This window comes from Pseudorca crassidens, chromosome 10 (assembly GCF_039906515.1).
Source record: "Pseudorca crassidens isolate mPseCra1 chromosome 10, mPseCra1.hap1, whole genome shotgun sequence".
NCBI classification, from domain to species: Eukaryota; Metazoa; Chordata; class Mammalia; order Artiodactyla; family Delphinidae; genus Pseudorca; species Pseudorca crassidens.
In genome coordinates, this window is record NC_090305.1 from 39,039,855 (window position 1) to 39,052,512 (window position 12,658).

Sequence of the window (12,658 nt, forward strand, 5' to 3'; positions counted from 1 at the left end):
CAGGTCTACCCTTTCGCAGGTGGCAGAGAACACAGACATCTTTTAAGGCCCTTTGCTCTCTCAGTCACCTGGGATCTCATGTTTGAAAGGTAGAAAGCCACAGGAAAGCGTAGTCTTCACAGTCCCTGAGTGTCCAGAGGGAAGTGCTATGTGCTATGTGCTATGGTTCTCCAGGTGGGATTTTCCCCAGTTCCAAATGGACAACTTTGAGTTCCTGGTATTGTTTCCTGGGGCTAACCTCACACAAACAAGCCTGGTCTGTCACTCTCCATCCTCAGGGTAGGTCTAGTGGGCAGACAGGAGGGCAGAGCTTTCAGAGAGAGAGATCCGTATGCTTAGTCAACTAGCTTCTTTAGGCATTAGTTTTCCCGGAGATAAGGGATGGTGGGAGAGGGTGTCGGTCAGTTTCCTCCATCCCTTCCCTCCAGCCCACACAAAGGGCAAGGGCCAGACACGTGGGCTGGCGGGGAGAGGCGGAGGTTACACCAAGGCGGAGGTGCAAATGGTCGGGGGCGGGGCCTTATTTGCATGGACGGCGCGCGGCCGCCAATCCGGACAGGCGGAGCGACAGCCCGCGCGCCTTTTGGGGGCGGACTGACAGCCCCGGGGCCCTATGGGAGGCGGGTCCTGCGGCCGGCGGGGGTGGGACGGCGCCGGGCGCTGCCCGGGGGATTCGGGCCGGTTCGCGGGCGCTGCCAGTCTCGGGCGGCGGCGTCCGGCGCGCGGGTGGCCTGCAGGGCGGGCTGAGGGGCAGCGGCTCGCGGGCTAGGCGGAGAGAGACAGAGCAGACGAACAACCGCGGCGACAGGTACTGGCTCCATGGCCGCAGGGATGGGGAGTGTGGTCGCTAAGCCCAGGGAGCCGAATTCCCTGCTTCGCGGTCCGGCCGCCGCTGCGCCGCCTCCCCGCCCCCTCACGCGGCTCCCCAGCCCGGGAGCGGCACGTCGGGGCCAGGGGGGCCTGGGGAGCCCCCAGACGGGCGCGCTGGAGGCCCCTAGCTCCGCTGCGGGGCTCTTCTACGTCCCGCCGGGCCGCGGGGCAGGGGCTCCCTCCTGGAGGCGCGGAGCCGGCGGCTCCTGGAGCGGCTCCCCGCCCCCCGCCGCGCTTTCTCTCTCGGAGGCGAGGCCGGTCGCGCCCGCTGGTCCTCACCCGGCTTTTGTTTCCCTCCCGGGGTGACAGGTCACGGCTCCCGTCCGCGGCCCCCGACTCGCCCGAGGCCCGGCGCCCGTGACCGCGGCAGCCCGGAGCAGACGGCGGGACCGGCGGAGAGCCGGGAGGCGCGTGAACAGCAGCTGCCGCGGGCGGGAGAGAAACTTCGCTTTCCGGGGCCCGGGCGGCGGGAGAAGTGGAGCCGGGGTGAGCCGTGCACCGGGACGCCGCGGGCGCGATGGAGCCGCGCTCACCTGGCGGGCCAGCCGAGAGTGAGGATAACGGAGCGTCCCGTCGCCGCCGTCCTGGCTTTCGGTTTGCGCTCCCCGGGCGGTGGGTGTGGATGCGCGTTCACCGTCTTCACCTGCCGCCCAGGGACCAGTGACTGGGAACAGCATCCCCGCTCTCGGCCGCTCGTAGAGGGTGCGGGTGCGGCGGCGTTCTAACAGGTGATAATCCTAGTGCCAGGTGAAAGCCAGTGAAAAGTTGTTTCAGAGCTCAGTATTCAGTTCACTCTGGGACGTTATAACGCCTTCTCCCTTAATGATTTCTAAAAAGGTGTGCTGGCCGCAGTATAGTAGTCAAAACTAGTATTGATTGGGGAAAAAAAAGGTGGGGGGCGGGTGTTGTCAGCGTGTAGATTGCCTTCTTTCCATTGACTTGCCGGGAGGAACGTCTTTGAAAAAATCGGTTTCTGCAGTGGTGGCGAAAGCATGCATAGTAAGGTACAGGTTGTAAATGGAGAATGCAGAACTCTAGATATCCTTCACTGTGGTTCAGGGTAGCGTGTACAACGTTTGGCCGCCATTCAGTAAATTCTTCATGAAGCAGTTTGAGCTCGTGGTTTTGGATTTACTTTACAGGAGTGGAATAAGGCTTAGCGTTGAATGGGAGCTTTCTTTGCCTCTCTGAGGGCTCACAGGAGTGTTTCTTTTCATTGTCTTACCGTTTTGTTAGATTTTAGACAAGGGAAAAGTTAAGGCATATTTTGGTTCAGTATTTTGAGTAGTCTGTGGGAATTCTCCCGCACCACACCCCCGGCCCCGCATAAGAGTTTTTTTTTTTTCCCCAAGGATAGAGTTGAAAAACTTCTTATTCTTGTGGGAAATTTTTATTTGTTATACGTTTCACTTATTTTCTGTTTCTCTCTCTCCCATCTGACCTCACTTAACAATCTACAGTTATGGCCCTGACCAATTTAGGGCATCTATAGAAAAAAAAAGTTTTAAAATAATGTATAATTACTTTAAAATATATTATGAAGGTTATTAATAACATTCATTTGTGAGGAGCAGTTGATTTAGATTACTCAGTTATTTTCTTCTAATGTGTCTTTTTTATATCTATGCTGGGTATGATTTGTACTTAAGAGATGTAAGTTTAACTTCTTAAGGACCGTTATTTTAATTATGGTACTTTATTAGTGTTTCATTGAATAGTAATTTTAGTTACTTACGTAGCTAATCAGTAACACCTTTTAAAGGTGAACTCTTTAACCAATAGTCTAGTTGTGACTACTTGGGATTTAAAAAAAATCAAAGATGGACTTTATAAAATGTTTTATTTCTCTAAAACAACAGGCTTATATGCTGTGAGGTCTTTGTCTTTACAATATTTAACAAAACAAGTGTGTTTCTGAATCTTCAATTTTTTAGTGATGGGAATTTTGGGTGAATTTCTTTTTTAAAACATGATTTTAACCAGTTCAACATGAACATTTTAAAATATTGGATTAGGCAACTAGTGAAATCTTCAATTTTCCGTTTATCCTTGGATTGGAAAAGGATACATATTTTAGGTTGTTTTGTTTCCTAAAGGCTTCTTACCTTAGAACCAGTCTAGAGAAGGAAGAGCATCCTCTTTCTCTAGCTGTAGAAGAAGTTATTACTGTTGAAAGCTGAGTTGGCTTTTTGATGTTTAGTGAAGGTAGATTGTTTGAACAGTGACTCGTGCAGAGTGGGTTTTATTATGTATAAGTAGTTCTAAGGAATCTTATGAGACTGGGGTTATGGGTGATGTCCTTTAAAGTGTATAGGAATATATTAGTTTAGGACAATTATGGGTAATTGTCCTTTAAAGTGTATAGGAATATATTAGTTTAACTACTATGTGTAATTAGAAATTTTATAGTCATTATCCTATAATGATGCTTAAATATACCACATATCATAAATTAAAGCTATATTCCTTAGTTTTATTTACGTAAAGCATATTTGGGGAACTTTAACTATGGAAGTGCCCTTTAATTAAAAGACCATTTTCAAATTCAGTTTTTACATATTTTAATTACTGATTGTTGTCCACTTTAACTTGCGGTAGACCATATCATAAAATTATCAACCACATTACAGCTTCAAAATTAAGCATAAGTTGAATTCTTGCATCTACACAATAAATGTTGGGAGTGTTTTTAAGTCACTGACCCTCAGGTGTGGCTCCTTTTTAGTTTGGGGGTGGGCAAATATTTTTGAATGAATAAAGCTACAAAAGAACAGGGACACATATTAAACAAGCTAAATTTGAGGGTAGATCACATGATACTGTTAGACATTAATACTGCTTTATTTAACAGTAGTATGCATGCTGTATCTGTCATTAAGAATATTTTCTGTAGGCCTTTAATATAATTTTCAACAATTCCTAACAAAGAATCTATATTGTATATATTTTGGCACACTAAATTCTGTAATTATTTTATGCTGAACAATTAAATATTTTATACATTTTATAATTCTGAGACTGTGTGAACTTTCTAACCTAGCTGATTAGTAATTAGATTTTGTTTTTTCATTGCTTCACATTCTGAATTTTTTTACAGCGCATTTTTAACTTCTGACATTATGTCCCCAAAAGTGTAAGGAAAATTACATCTACACTCACCAGAGATTAGGTGGACGTTGGTACGTAAATCACGTAACTATTGATTTAAAAACAGTAGCCACGGGACTTACCTTGGTGGTGCAGTGGTTAAGAATCTGCCTAAAAAAAAAAAAAGAATCTGCCGGCCAATGCAGGGCACACGGGTTCGAGCCCTGGTCCGGGAATATCCCACATGCTGGGGAGCAACTAAGCCTGTGCGCCACAACTACTGAGCTGCACTCTACAGCCCACGAGCCACAACTACTGAAGCCCGCACACCTAGAGCCCATGCTTCGCAACAAGAGAAGCCACCGCAGTGAGAAGCCCGCACACCGCAGCTGGAGAGAGCCCACGCCCAGCAACGAAGACCCAACGCAGCCAAAAATAAATAAATAAATTTATTTTTTTTAAAAAAATATATATGGTACATTTGAATTGTATGGTCTTGAAATTGTTCATTGTTTGGAAGGAAGAATAAAAGATGGAGAAAAATCAAAGGCTTGAAGAGGTTTTTTTTTTCCCTTTTGTAGTTGCAAACCCTTCCTGAAGCAGATGATGGTAAATTTCTGGAACCGTTTGTAGTGTTCAGCCTCAGTCTTGGCAATTTATGTATGATGTTAAATAAGGAGCCATTCCTAGTTCCCTGAAAATGATCATCTGATTATCAAAAACAGGGCTGGGAATTTCAAATTGATCTCATCAAAAATCAGATTTGTGTGTATGTTTCTCAGTGTTCTATCTCTGGAAATTAAAGATCCTCCTCTACTGTCTGCCGAAAATTACACACAGAATTAGAAGGTTAGAATGTCTCTATCACAGACTTAATGCTGTAGTAAGATACTTTTTGGAACAGAAAACATCCTAGCCTTTTTCAGAATATACAGTGTTCTGAATGAGGATGAAATGGTCTTTACCCATGTTAAACATTAGCCAATGGAATTATTTCCATGTTTGTAACTTTTTAAAAAAGCAAGACAGTAGAATAGAATATTGACAGATTTTGGATTTGGCCCCTAGCATAAAAAATTATTACATGGTGGATGGTAATATTTAATGTTTTGAAATTCTAGTTTGAGAAGGGGATTTGTTATGAGAAGAAGGGTATTTCATTGAAGCAAAACAGGGTAATTTACATGGAAAGAAATTTGTTTCTCTTTTGAATTAGTCTTAGGTTAAAACATAATACTTATTAAGAAAAATTGAAATGTCATCTTTCCTATCTTAAATTTACTTGCACTATGAACTTTATAAGGTCTTTTTTTAAAAAATGAATTTATTTGTTTATTTTTGTCTGAGCTGGGTCTTTGTTGCTGTGCGCGGGCTTTCTTTAGTTGCGGCGAGCCGGGGCTACTCTTCGTTGCGGCACGCCAAGGGCTTCTCATTGCTGTGGCTTCTCTTGTTGCAGAGCACAGGCTCTAGGCACCGCGGGCTTCAGTAGTTGTGGCTCGCAGGCTTTAAAGCGTAGGCTCAGTAGTTGTGGCGCACGGGCTTAGTTGCTCCGTGGCATGTGGGATCTTCCCGGACCAGGGCTCGAACCCATGTCCCTGGCATTGACAGGTGGATTCTTAACCAATGTGCCACCAGCGAAGCCCTATAAGGTCTTTTAAAATATCTTTGTTGGTCCTAGGTGGACCTCTCAGAATCCATTTGTAGAGACACACACACATATATATATACACACACACATATATACACACAGGTAGATAAAGTATCTATGCTATATATATTTGCATTATATATGTAACTGTATGTTTGTTATATGTATATATATAAATCAATCCATCTATCTATACTGTGTGACTTCACAGGCTTATTTATATGTGAAACCTTTTTTTTTAAATGAAATCTTGCTACACCAAGAGGAATAAAGTACATGTACACAGAAAGACTGATAAAAATGTTCATAGCAGCTTTTTCACAATAGTAATGAACTAATGATTCATACAGTGACATAGATGAATCTCAAATATTATTCAGAGCAAGAGAAGCCAAACACAAGTATGTACTATAAGATGCCATTTATAAAAAATATGGGAACAGGCCAGATTTAGGTATGGTGATAGAAATCAGAACAATGGTTTCTGGGTAAGGGCTGTGGATGACTGGAAAGGGGCAAAAAGGAACTTTTTAGGGTAATGGAAATATTCTATAACTTGATTTGGGAATCAAGCTATGGAATTCAAGTGTACACCTTTGGGGTAAGTTTTCATTTTCATGTAATTTTTAACTTACAGAACAGTTGCAAGACCAGTACGAGGAACTTCCAGATTCACCAACTGTTGGTGTATACATTTGTTCACATTTACCCAGCTGAATACTTAAGATCCGTGCATTTTATGGTATGTAACTTTTACTTTCATAAGGAAAAAAAACTATAAAAATTTGTTGAAGATGAGGAGAATGACCCTGTTATCTGAAAAAAGTGAAATACCTCAATTTGAAATTAAGCAGTGCTTTAATAATGATGTAGGAGAAGAGAATTACTGACAGTCTTTTGTCTCTACATATATGTATCTATGCTGCTTCTCTTTGAAGTTTCATGGCAGCGTATTTCTGTTAGAAGAGACAAGATCCTGAAAATAATTCAAGGCCAACTGCCAGCCAGGAAACTGTGCTTTATTTTGTTATCCTGTGTCAGTCACCTAGGGAATGAGACTGATACCTAGCGATAGCTTCCTGGGAATTGATAATTCCTGTTAAGAGAGTTGCACACCTTCAGTGTGCTAGGTTTTGCACAAACGTGCAGTCCTTACTGTCCTGGAACTCACCAGACAAAGAAGAGGCAAACAAAGCTGGTTGTCATTTGTGGGTGGTATTTATAGTAGGGGGAAGGATTGGTGCTTGTAAACCATATAAACTAATCTTGATCGTAGGTTAAGTGGTAAATCTAAGGTGGTGAATTTGATGCTCACTGTTAGTTTAAACTGTAATTTAAATAGGTTTAATTTAAAGCAAATCACTCTACAGCAGCCCTAAAACTATGTCAGTTGTTTAAAACGTTCAGCTTTTTTTCTCGACTTACTATTTTATATAATCTTAAATATGTGTTCTTCACAATTTAGGATTGGGCATTATTTATGGATATTCATTTTTTAATCAGTTTTTTGCATCCACATAAGAAATTTGTTTATTTGGTTATTTACTAGAGTGGAATATGATTTGAAGTAACAGAATGACTAGCCAGCAATTTCAGCAAATTAATCATTGATAACTGGGGATGAACATTTATGTTGCCTTTACTAACAAAAACCATACATTTATATGGTCTATATATTTTTCTTTAACAAATATAAGTTCTTTGAAGAGAAAAATGACAAATGTCCAACTCAACCAACATGGATAAAAGGAGGACTTTCTCCATGTAATGAACATATTCATGTTCCTCTGAAATGACAGGGCCTTATCTCCCTTTCATACACAGTAAATTTCATTGGTCTATTGAGCATGAATAAAACATTATTTGAAAAGTTTTTAGAATTTTGTTTTGAGTTGTCAAACCCTAACTGCAGATAGAACTTTAAAAATATCTGTAGGTAGCCTTTTTTTTAGACTTTTTTATTATAAAAGTTTTAAACATATCCAGAACTGGAGAGAATAATAATGAACCTCCATATACCCATTCTTCAGATTTATTAATTATCAGCATTTTGGTTAGTGTGCTTTTAAAAACTGATACATTCTCACAAATATTGTAAAATAGTAGTGGTATTAGTGTACCAGATTTTTTCTCTCAATTTTTTTCAAAAGTTTCGTTGTAAATAGAGAAATCTGAAAAGCAGTGTGTTTTAACTCGGAGACTTAACTTTGGACAATCAGTAATTATGAAACTATTTTTATTCTAAATTCCTTTCTGTCAATTCATAGCCTGGAAGAGAAAGATTAATTTTTTAGCCTTTTATTTATAATAAATTAGTCCAAATATTCTAATCTATAGAATAAGGTAGTACTGTTCATCTGGTAAGTTAGATTATCTTCAAAGTGTAGTGTCTGAGGAATGCTGTTGTCTAAATGTTTTGCTGTTACTTTCTCTTTCTCTAAAAACTCAGTCATTGCTGTGCTTTTTTAGGCTCCAAATGTATATCTTATGTCTAAACTCCAGGCCTTGCAAAACTGAGGCCCAAATTTTCACTTATGTCTTGAAACTAAATATGTTTAAATACCATCTCTGTAGCAACTGCACACCAACACCCCCTCTCTCCACCCCCAGTCAAAACGCTTCTCTTCCTGACTTTCCTCTTTAGCTGTTTGTGACACCATTATTCTTACTGGTCATTTTTTACTCTTCCTTTGCTTCTTAAGCTCAGTGAGCCACTAAATCACTTTGTTTTTAAATGTCTTTTTATCTTTTCGTCCTTTTTCATTTCCACTCCAGTTGTCCTAATTTGGGTAACATGTTAGCAGGAAGTTATCCCTAATCTATAATGAACTTCATACATATCAAAATTAAGGTATGTTCCTAAAGTAAAATAGGGCATTTTCTTCCCTTTCAGAGAAGGCTTCAGTCAGTCTTATAAGCAAACACATAATTTTTAAGGGCTAGGAAATCATTATATTTAAACCAAGGTGATAGAGACGATTTCCAAATCACTCAGCTCTAATAACCTCGTGAACGATGGCCAGCAGGGCCCACAGTTTATCAAGGGATATAGGCAGCAGACTTTCTTGGACCACAGAAATAGCCCAGAATGAGTTCCTTCCAGCAGAATATCTGCAGGTGCTTTGCAGTGGGGGAAATACTGAGTGTATATAACACACTTTCAGGACTTCTTGTGTTTTTATGGTAAAAATAAAGATCTGTGGGTTTACCCAAAAACCCTTCTATTCCTTGTGGCATATTTCCTGACCAAGATAGTTCTTATCAAAAAGCCATTGTGCCGAAAGTGACATGATACTCTTACCTCATTACTTTCCCTTCTTTTTACAGGCTCCTAGAATTGATGGTTGTCAGAAAGATAGGAACCTGAGGTTAGTTGGGAAGGTATTAAATAGAAATGGGAAAATAAGTGATATCCATTCTACTTCCCACTAGCAGTCGTCCACCCTCCAGTGGTCTTGGGCCTGAGTCCTTTACAGATGGATTGTAGCTTATCAACTTGGCTTGCTTTTGGTCAGCTTATGGAGCTCTTTCTTCTTTCTGCTCTTCTGGGAAATGTTTGAATTTCTTCCTTGTAGAAATCAAGACCCAATTTAAGATTACTGACTTTGGGGATAAGAGAATAAAATTTGATATTGTTTTAGATAATCCAGAATACCTGATTATTTTCTTCTATGAGAAGTAGGAATAATATGGGGATTCTGAGGTACTTATGCAGAAATTAATTTAATAGTTATTACGAGTGGAAAATGGAAGAGAAAATTACACCGTTTCTAGGAAGCCTAGTATAGTAGGCATAGACAGGGATGAGATTCAGGAGTGTTGCTACATGATCTTGGGAAAGTTAAAGTTACTTAACCTTACTGAGCCTTATATTAATTGTAAAATGAATGGGTTGGATTAGATAGTGATCTAAGGTCTTTTTGCAGCTCTGAAATTCTAAAATGAGTGGTGGGGAAAAACTCCTGATTTATATACTGTTCCTGGTTAATGATTTTTTCAGTAATTGTTTCACCTACATATTTTTCTGTTTCCATTAGAAGTCAGGAAAAAATTAAAGGAGTCAGCATTCGCAAAATGAATTAGATTTTAGTGTTTTCATTTATCTACATCTCTCTACTGGATTTATTCTGGACTCACTTTCACCTTCTATTTGTGTCCACTTTCCTGCTTTTCTTGCTTTTTCTTTGCTATACAGTGTGACTTTCATCTCCCTCTTTTTGCTGCTTCTCCTTGCCACTGGTTTTTTCTAGCTGTCCATTGCCCATATTTCATTATGGACATGGAATTCGCCAAATAGACCCTTGAGTCTGAGCTACTGATAAATTAAATTTAGACGTCCTAGTAGTTGTCAGGATTAGTGGGATCCTTCTACTCGATAATACAGAAACTAGAGAGATTAGTCCTAGGGTAGAGAGAGTGGGGGAAGCCTGAAGGGAGAAGGAAGGGGATGGAAGAGTTTCCAAGGATTATTTAGATATTTTGATTTAAAATATAAGTTAAAATCTTCCTTAAGTTTTGATGATGGTGGCTCTGCCTGTGATATCAAAGTTTGATCCTGAAGTCTTAGTGCACTGTGAGTTTCATCAGGGCAGCAACTGTGCCTCTAATTCTGAATCCTTGGTGTTCAGCATAGTGCTGCAGAGTAGTGAAAGTTGAACTGAGTTGTTGTTAGGACTGCTTCTTTCTTCAGGGTGTTTTGTGGTTGGCTGGAGATTAAGATTCTGGTTAGACCCTTAAGTAAGACTGTCACCACCACTTTGTGATATGGGACAAGATATGTAGCTTCTCTCTAAGTTCAGTTTCCTCATCTATAATAATAGGAGGTGCAGGCAGTATTAATACCTACCGAAGGGTTGTGAGGAATAAATGAGACAATACATATAAAGTACTTAGCCCAGAACCTGGCATATGTCTTCAATAAATATTAAATGCTATTATAGTTTCATTAATAAGCACTTTTGTGTTCCAGATAATAAGTTGTGTTAGGTTCTAAGTAGTGTTGTTACAGAATAAATAAGACAAGATCCTGTCCTTAGAAAAGATAGAACATGTGCACAAAAGATAAATAACAACCTAGGTCTTGTGGTAAGTGACAAAGGAGTGGTTTACTTAAGGTCTCAAGAGGCAGGAATAATTGCTAAGCAGGTGAGAACTTCAGGAAGGTGACAGAACTCCACCTAAGCCTTGTAGGACTAGTTAGCAAGTTAGGAGGACAGGCTCCTTGGAACCAGTTTGCCTGTGTTGGAATCCTGACTCTGCTACTGTGTAATCTTTAGCAAGTTACTTGACCTTCTTCCTAGGATTGTTGAGAGAATTAAATGAGTTTATACATGTCAAGTGCTTAGAATGGTGCCTCAAACATGGTTAGAGCATGATAAATTGTTATTATAAATTGGAAGAAGGGAGAAAGCATTTGACAGAACACTGAGTGACAGTGAAGGGGAGATTTCATAGGTTTGTCTGAAATGATGAAGCCAAATGGACTGGAGGGAATAACCTGTTGGAAAATAGTGAGTGATTATATTAGGGCAGAATTATGAATGATTAAGCCAGGGAGTATGGCATCTTTTCCATATGTACTGGGGGAACTTGGGAAGATTTCTTGGGTTATTTGTAAAGCATTGTTGTGTGTTACAAATAACATTTCTAAGTCTGTATCTCTAGCACTTCTCACTATCTTTCCTGATGTCATATAACTGAAACTACTATCATACTAATTTTGACAATGAAGCTCATGATCCTCTATTCTGAACCATTATGCCTCTTTAATTTGTCCATTTGTTTTTGTAAACATGTATTTTGGGCTTTCTCTTTTTCTCTCCATATTCTAGTTGTTTACATAATTCTTATTCCTTTTCTCCAGAGTTAAGTGGGTTTCTGCTATTTACCTCTCTGTCCTCAAAAATCCCAGTCTAGATCCTAAATCACCGAAGTCATAAAGTAGAAAGGGCCAGGGAGAGGGAAAAAGGGGGAGGAAGGTAGGGAAGTATGCTCTAGTCCAGCAGTCTTATTGTACAGATGAGGACGTTGAGGTCCAGAGGAAGTAACGTCAGGATCCACAGCTAATTAATTAGTGGCCTGTACCTTTCAGAGCTAAACTAGGGCTGCTTTTTTACTGTCGTCCTAGTATGACTCTTAACCATCTGGGTGGGAATTACAGTAGTATTACCAATAATCTTTCTACTAACGGCTGTCAAACACCAAGGTAAGAAATAATTTTACTGCCAGGAATAATGTGGTAATAATTCACTCTATTCTTAATGAGAAGCCCATGATCACACTTCTTGGACAGGCATTACTATTCTTAAAGTAATATTTAAAACCAAGGCTCCAGGGCTTCCCTGGTGGTGCAGTAGTTAAGAATCTGCCTGCCAATGCAGGGGACATGGGTTCGATCCCTGGTTTGGGAAGATCCCACATGCCACGGAGCAGCTAAGCCTGTGCGCCACAACTAATGATCCTGCGCTCTAGAGCCTGTGAGCCACAATTACTGAAGCCTGTGCACCTACAGCCCGTGTTCTGCAACAAGAGAAGCCACCGCAATGAGAAGCCTGCGCACTGCAAGGAAGAGTAGCCCCTGCTCACCGCAACTAAAGGAAACCCGCGCGCAGCAACGAAGACCCAAGGCAGCCAAAATTAAATAAAATAAATTTATTAAAAAAAATAAAATTAAAAAATAAAACCAAGGCTCCAAAATCTTCTTTAGGAACAAAAGGGTTCCTTTCTTTTATTTTTAGAGTTGGAAATTATAAATATAATAGTGTTGTAAACATAAATATCATTCTCAAAAAAAAGTGGACTTCTGTTTCTGTCATGGTGGAACACAGGTTCTTTTACAGAGTGATTGATAGTCCAGTAAGATTAGCATGAAAAGTTGGGAACTATTGTACTTTCACCTCACAGTCCCCAGCCGTGTACTTCTACTAGTACAGTAGTCTCTAAGTTTACATCTTCTTTCGTCTCTTACATTTTACCATATGCCACACATAATGGTGAGAAACTTATTTAAGCATTGTTTTCTTCTATATTGTTTTCCTACCTAAATGCAATGTG

General features: G+C 40.4%; 1 protein-coding gene across 10 annotated transcripts in view; it reads left to right on the plus strand.

Annotated features, from left to right (window-relative positions):
• The first annotated feature begins 656 nt into the window (after positions 1–656).
• FKBP5 (FKBP prolyl isomerase 5) overlaps positions 657–12,658 on the plus strand; it is a 98,798-nt gene continuing 86,796 nt past the window's right edge. For 3 of the 10 annotated variants that reach the window (XM_067753208.1, XM_067753204.1, XM_067753203.1), the window contains exons 1-3: positions 663–808; positions 1,180–1,598; positions 6,243–6,347. The gene's annotated coding sequence lies outside the window, so the exon portion shown is untranslated. Of the gene's footprint in view, positions 809–1,179; positions 1,599–6,242; positions 6,348–12,658 lie in introns of all 10 variants that reach the window. The other 7 variants (XM_067753210.1, XM_067753209.1, XM_067753205.1 and 4 more) reach the window with 4 other exon arrangements.